Source organism: Neomonachus schauinslandi, chromosome 4 (genome assembly GCF_002201575.2).
Source record: "Neomonachus schauinslandi chromosome 4, ASM220157v2, whole genome shotgun sequence".
Taxonomy (NCBI): domain Eukaryota; kingdom Metazoa; phylum Chordata; class Mammalia; order Carnivora; family Phocidae; genus Neomonachus; species Neomonachus schauinslandi.
This window is the reverse complement of record NC_058406.1, coordinates 104037505-104044975: the sequence shown is the minus strand read 5'-3', so window position 1 is coordinate 104044975 and position 7471 is coordinate 104037505. Positions and strand designations below refer to the sequence as shown.

At 35.6% G+C, this 7471-nt stretch overlaps 1 protein-coding gene across 1 annotated transcript in view; it reads left to right on the top strand.

Annotated features, from left to right (window-relative positions):
* The first annotated feature begins 1202 nt into the window (after nt 1–1202).
* Nucleotides 1203–7471, top strand: part of LOC110578462 (hornerin-like) — a 60021-nt gene continuing 53752 nt past the window's right edge. The window contains exon 1 of the mRNA XM_044914349.1: nt 1203–1226. The gene's annotated coding sequence lies outside the window, so the exon portion shown is untranslated. The remainder of the gene's footprint in view (nt 1227–7471) is intronic.

Below are 7471 nucleotides of genomic sequence, written 5' to 3'. Positions count from 1 at the left end.
GCATGCACATGAGGAGAGTGAGAAGTGAAAAGTGACTTGGTATAGCTTGAGACAGTCAGTGGATGGGGATAGGGATGTCATTAACCAATATGTGGACTTCTGGAGGATAGTACGCTTTGGTATAGGCCACAATAATGAGCTCAGGGGTTTTTTTTTGGGGGGGGGGGTTGTTTGTTTAGTTTAGAATTTAGTGATTCATCAGTTGCATATAACACCCAGTGCTCATTACATCAAGTGCCCTTCTTAATGCCCATCACCCAGTTACTCCATTCCCTCACCCACCACAGTTTTGAACAGTATGGGCAGAGGTAACTAGGGGACATCCAAATGAAGATGTAGTCTGTTCCACATAAAAGTCTGGAAATTGAGAGAGAGACCACAGATAGGAATCTCCTGTATATTTATGAGAATAAATTAGAAAACCCACAGTTTATAGGAAGAGTAAGTAGAACATATCCTTGATACCCCAAGATAATAACCTTGAAAGCAATGTAAAATTAGACTAGTGGTTCTTGCCCGATAAAGTCATGCTATCTTCTGGTGATCACTGCTTCTAACTCAAGAGCTCATTTTCTTGCTTTCTTTTGAAAAAATCAAAATTAAATACGCCTAGCTTCTCTCAGTTCATCATAATTTCTGGAAGACCAACATTCATTTCATGGCAAGTTCTCCCAGTATCCAAAGATAGAATTCATAGATAAAAAGGGACATGCAGGTAGGCCCCTGTGATGTTTTCCTACCACAAATTTGGGGTTCCCATAAGTGCATATTGAATTTGGGGTTCCCATAAATGCATATTCTACCACTCTAAAGACAAAGATAAGAATGTATATTTATCAATGGATATTTATCAAGCATCTATCAAGTCAAAGTGGGGGGTATTAAAAAAAAAGTAGAAGGTGTGGACCCTGCACACAAAGAACCTATAATAACCAAAGAAAACCTTCCATAAAATCTCCAGTATGTGGGGTTTGTGTAAACCTAAATTTGGAACTTGGTAAAACAAGTATAGATGAGTACGTGAGGAAGGTGGGAAGTAAACACATTGCTAGAGAAATAGAGGTGGAGATATGGGTGGATCTGGATTTGGTTAGGAATGAATCAGACCATCCTACAGAGGATGGCTCCTCCCTGGATGGACTTGCTATAAGAAGGCTACTAACCCAGACTTTAGCACCCAGCAAGCTCCATCAGTCTACATTCTACTTGCTCTTCTGGTAAAGGAAGTAAGTAAAAGGGAATACATCTAACTTTGCCTACTTGGTGTTAAGCAAGGTAGAAATCTGGAATGTATGTATGTATGCTCTAAGGCAAAATGTTCTTAGATGTTTGGGGTTCTTCATTTTTAGTGGAACTGTTACTAAAAACTTATTTTGATATACAAGGAAAATGAGAGCATAAATGTGTTTTCTATAAAGCTACTCAATACTCTCTTTATATTGCTGGATTTTCCATTTATTCATTCACTGAACAAATATATACTAACTGCCTTCTATTTGTCAAGTGCTCTATTTGGCTGATTATATAACAGGGACAACATAAACTCCCTACTCTTAGGAGCTTGCATTTAGTAGGGGGAGACACCCAGTAAACAATAAATGAACAAAATTTTCAAATAGTGCTAAGAACAATGAAGAAAATAAGAGAATGATGTAGTAAAGTAATGAGAGGAGAGAACTTTAGATTGGATGGCTAGGAAGGATCTCTCTGGGGAATTTTCTTTTGAGCTGAGATCTTAATGACAAAAGGAACCAGTCAAGGCAAACAGCAAGATTCTAAACAGGAGTCAACTTGTTTCAAAGAATAAAAAGAAGCTAGTGTGCCTAAGAGCATATTTAACAAGAAGAACAGTGGTGTATGGTGACATTAGAGAGCTAGATCGGGTAGACCATATAAAAGGCATAGTAGAGTTTGTACATATTTTAAGTGCATGAGAAGTCACTGGAGAGTATTCAGCAGGAAAAATGAGACAATCTAATGTATGTTTTTAAAATATTATTCTGGGCTGCTTTTTGGAAAAATAAGTTAATAGGAACGCAAGAGTGGAAGCAGGGAGATAGACTGAAGTTTAGGTGAGAGATGATGGGAGTAAGAGTAGTGAGAAGTAACTCTTTGCTCAAGCCAAAATCTAGAGGTTATCCACGATCCCTGTCTTTCCCTACCCCACACTGATCCATCACCCTGCCCAGTCAACTCTGCCTTTAAGACATGCCTAATCCATCTGTCTCCCTGTCCACCACTACCACCCTAGTCCAGGCTATCCTTCACTTTACCCCTGACTATTATATGAAAAAAACACAACTTAGTTATTCATTTTTCTATCAGCAGATATTTGGGTTGTTTCCATTTGGGGAGGTATTATAAATAATGGGGCTATGAACATTTTTGTACATGATTTTTGGGTGCATATATTTGATTACATATATTTCTACTTAAAATATTCCCAAGGAGTAAATTTCTGGGTCTTAGATACTGCCAAACAAATTCTGAAAGTACTTCTGCCAGTTTATGCTCCTTCTAGCAGCAAATGAAAGATCCAGTTTCTCCACATCCTCACCAATATTTAGTATTGTAAAGTTTCTTCTTCCTTTTTGTCTTTTTAGTCATTTTGGTGGGTGTAATGTGGTCTCACACTCTAATTTTAATTTATATTTCCCTGATGATTAATAAAGTTGAGAACTTTGGGTATGTTTATTAGCCACTTGGATACCCTTTTATGTAAAGTTCCTGTGGTTTCTACACATTTTTCTATTGGGTTGTCTGTGTATTTTGTACTGATTTACAAGAAGTTAATTTTATAATCAGGATAGAACCCTTTATTAGTCAAATGTATTGCACATATCCTCCCACTCTGTGGCTTTCTCTTCTCTCCTTTAATAGGGTCCTTGAATAAACAGCCATTCCTACTTTCAATGGAATCCAATTTATCAATCTTTTTCTTTATGATTAACACTTTTTGAATTCTATTTAAAAAGTATTTCTCTACCCTCAAGGTCTTGAAGATATTCTCCTATGTTATTTTCTTTTATCTTTTGCATGTAAAATCTACCTAGGAACTAATTTGTTTTACTATATGATACTTCAATTAACCTAACACCATTTATTCAAAGTTTATTCTTTTCCTACTGACCTGCATCACATCTTCATCATAAATCAAATATGCATAGTGATATAGGTCTGATTTTGGACTATTGCCTTTCACTGATCCATCTGTTTAGCCATGCACCAATACCATGCTGTCTGCCTTTATAATACACTTTTACATCTAGTATATCCTCAAACTTTGTCTTCTTCAAGATTGTCTTGGCTAGTCTTGGCCCTCCACATTTTAAAGTAGTTGGAAATTAAGACTTCTGTTTTGAACATAATAGGTTTGAGATCTCTATTAGCCAAGAAGAAATACTGTATAGGCCTTTAGACATACACATCTGAAGCCTAGGGAAGAGTCTGTGGCTTAACATATAAAAGTGGGAATTGTTAATTGTCAACCTAATATAGGATTTAAAGTTATAGGGCTAGATGAGATCTCCCAAGGAAATATAAATAGAGAAAGGAAGCTAAGGAGTGAATCTCAGAGCACAGCAACATTAGGGGCTGGAAGAGGAAACTAGGAGAAAGTGGGCAGTAAGCTTGGGAAAGAAATAAGAGAGTATGAGGCGTCTGAAGGACAATGTAGCCATGCTGCTGAAAGGACAAGCAATGTGTGAAATGAAAATGGATAGTTGAATTTGCCAAGGTGAAGAACATTTTTTATCTTCATGAGAGATTTCATGGATTTTTTAGAGAGAAACACAATCTGAGTAAAATAAAATAGGAAGTGAAAAAAAAAAAGCATAGCTATAGCTTTTGAAGGAGTATTACTATAAAAGAGAAAAGATAAATCAGAGTGTGCCTAAAGGGAGATGTGGGATGGGGGGGAGAAGAAAAGCACTAAAAAAGAGACACATCAGTGTGAATACATGGATATATCCAGTAGAGAAGAGGACAGCTACAAAAGCAAAAGCAAAGTGTTTAAATAGGCAAGAAAGAGTGTTTCCAGTGCTGAAACAGAGGATAGGAACACAGACTGTATATCCACATAACAGCAGTGAGGGTTAAGGTATATGGATACAAATGCACTAGGCTGGGAGATCAGATACTGGGAAAATGAAGAAATCCTTTTCATTGGCTTCCCAGTTCTCAGCAAAATAAAAATCAAGGACATCTTCTGAGATAAAGGAAATGAAGTAGCTGTTAGTGGTCTTGCCAGTGAGTATAAGAAAGAGCTGGGTGTTATGCTGAACTAATAAATCATTGAACATTGTACCAAAAACTAATGATGTATTATACCTTGGCTAATTAAATTTAAATTTTAAAAAAAGTAAATTTTATGGGAGAAAAAAAATAAAGCCAATTACATCTTCGAAAGAAAGGAAGGAAGGAAGGAAGAAAAAGTGGGCAAGTTAGAGAGGGTGCATGCCAGGAGCAATGATGGAGATTAACCAAATGTCTAACCAAAATAAAAAGGGAAATGAGTACATGATGCAGTAAATTAGACAGTGAGGCCAAAGAATAATTGAACTCAGGATACAAAAGAAGGTCAGAGTGGAATCCTTGAGACTGAGGTTTTGGGGACAGTGAAAGTCCAAGGTCTGGAATATCAATGTAAATGACAGTGCCTCCACTGTGCCTAAAATAATCTTAAATCTTAGGTGTGTTTTTTATAAAAAGCATACAACTGTATTTTTTAATTCAATCTTTATAATCTGTCTTTTAGCCAGCCAGTCTGTTCAATTAACACATATACCATAATTCATTATAAAATTATATCTAATCCTACTCTTATATTTTATACTTTCTGTTTACTCTGCCTTTTCTATGCTTCTTATTTTCTTCTTTCCTGGCTTCTATTGTGTTAATTGGAAACTTTTTTAATTCCTCTTTTCCTCTCTAATGGTTTAGAAGTTATAAATTATATTCTCTTAGTGGTTACCCAAAAACTTATCACAATACAGATGTAACAATCTCAATAATTAATCAAAACCTATTTCCTCTTATAAAACAATCCAAGGCCCATACATGCTTTAGCTCTATAACAGTCTTGTCTTTCACATTATTGTTTCCTATATCATTTTACTTTTGCCTGGTTTTATAACTCATAAAGTAGTCATTATAATGCTTTTATAAAATAAATGTTTGTTTAGATTTATTAACATGCTTAGTAGTTTCTTTTTTTCACCAATTAGATAAATTGAACATTCCTTAAATGCTATTCCTTAAGTGGCAAAATGAAAGCCAGTCAACAGAAAATTATTTATAATATTGAAAAGCTATTAAAATATTGAAAAGCTATATACTGAAAAGCTAATATTGAAAAACCACCCTATCCAATTAAAAATACTGCATACTTCATGAAATGTTGAAAAAAATAAATTGTGTGAACATTCATTGAGTGTCTCAGCCATTTGGCAAATTAGCTTTCAGAAAATTGTCTCTCAACACATTGATCATTTAGCAAATTAGCTTCTGGAGAATTCATTTTCAGCAAATTTATATGAATAAATTTTCCTGGTTCTGACCAGTAGGCCTTTCCAGAATCCTGCTATGTATAACATAGAGAGGTTGAGTCACTATGTTGTATACCTGAAACTAATATAATGTTGCATTATACAAAAATAATGATTGTGGATCACTGCATCAAAAACTGGTGATGTACTGTATGGTGACTAACATAATATAATAAAATTAAATTAAAAAAATATATTGTGTGTTAACCATACTCAAATTTAAATTGGTTTTTAAATAATAATAAAAAAATAAAATCCTGCCATGGGCAATGGTCAGTTCAGTTAAGAGTGATGCTCTTACCAACACCACCTAAATACTGCTATGAATGGGTTTAAGGCCAAGAAATTGTATTTAATAATTCAAATGAACTCTGTGTTGATTTTCACTATTTAGATGGTACAGAGAAGCTTTTCAAGGCAAGCTTCTACTTTAAAGATGGATTACATAGAGGAACATACAGGTTTAAAAACGTGGAAATTCGGCACCTGGGTGGCACATTCGGTTAAGCATCCAACTCTTGGTTTCAGCTCAGGTCGTGATCTCAAGGTCATGAGATTGAGCCCAGAATCTGACTCCATGCTCAGCGTGGAGTCTGTGTAAGACTCTTCTTCTCCCTCTGCACCTCCCCACCATGAGCACATGCGCTCTCTCTCTCTTTCTCTCTCTCTAAAATAAATAAGCATGGAATATTTTTCCATCATTTTGTATCTTCTTCAATTTCTTTCATGAGTGTTCTGTAGTTCCTAGAATATAGATCCTTTACCTCTTCGGTTAGGTTTATTCCAAGGTATCTTATGATTTTTGGTGCTATTGTAAATGGAAGCATTTCTCTAATTTCTCTTTCTACAGTTGCATTGCTAGTGTATAAGAAAGCAACTGATTTCTGTGCATTGATTATGTATCCTGCCACATTACTGAATTGCTGTATGAGTTCTAGTAATTTGGGGGTGTCCTTTGGAAGATGGGAAAACATTCCATGCTCATGGATCGGAAGAATAAACATTGTTAAAATGTCTATGCTACCCAGAGCAATCTATACCTTCAATGCCATCCCGTTCAAAATTCCAATGACATTTTTCAAAGTGCTGAAACAAACAATCCTAAAATTTGTATGGAATCAGAAAAGACCCTGAATCGCCAAGGAAATGTTGAAAAAGAAAAACAACACTGGAGGCATCACGTTGCCTGATTTCAAGCTATATTACAAAGCAGTGATCACTAAGACAGCATGGTACTGGCACAAAAACAGACATATAGACCAATGGAACAGAATAGAGCCCAGATACGCACCCTCAACTCTATGGTCAAATAATCTTCAACAAAGCAGGAAAAAATATGCAATGGAAAAAAAGATTCTCTTCAATAAATGGTGCTGGGAAAATTGGACAGCTATATACAGAAGAATGAAACTTGACCATTCTCTAACACCCTACACAAAGATAAACTCAAAATGGATGAAAGACCTCAATGTGAGAGGTGAATCCATCAAAATCCTAGAAGAGAACATAGGCAGTAACTTCTTTGACATCGGCCACAACAACTTCTTTCAAGAAACATCTCCAAAGGCTAGTGAAACAAAAGCAAAAATGAACTCTTGGGACTTCATCAAGATAAAAAGCTTCTACACAGCAAAGGAAACAGTCAACAAAATAAAGAGGCAACCCACAGAATGGGAGAAGATATTTGCAAATGACACTACAGACAAAGCACTGATTTCCAAGGTCTATAAAGAACTTCTCAAACTCAACACCCAAAAAACAAATAATCAAGTCAAAAAATGGGCAGGAGACATGAACAGACACTTTTCAAAAGAAGACATACAAATGGCTAACAAACACATGAAAAAATGTTCATCATCATTAGCCATCAGGGAAATCCAAATCAAAACCACATTGAGATACCACCTTACACCAGTCAGAATGGC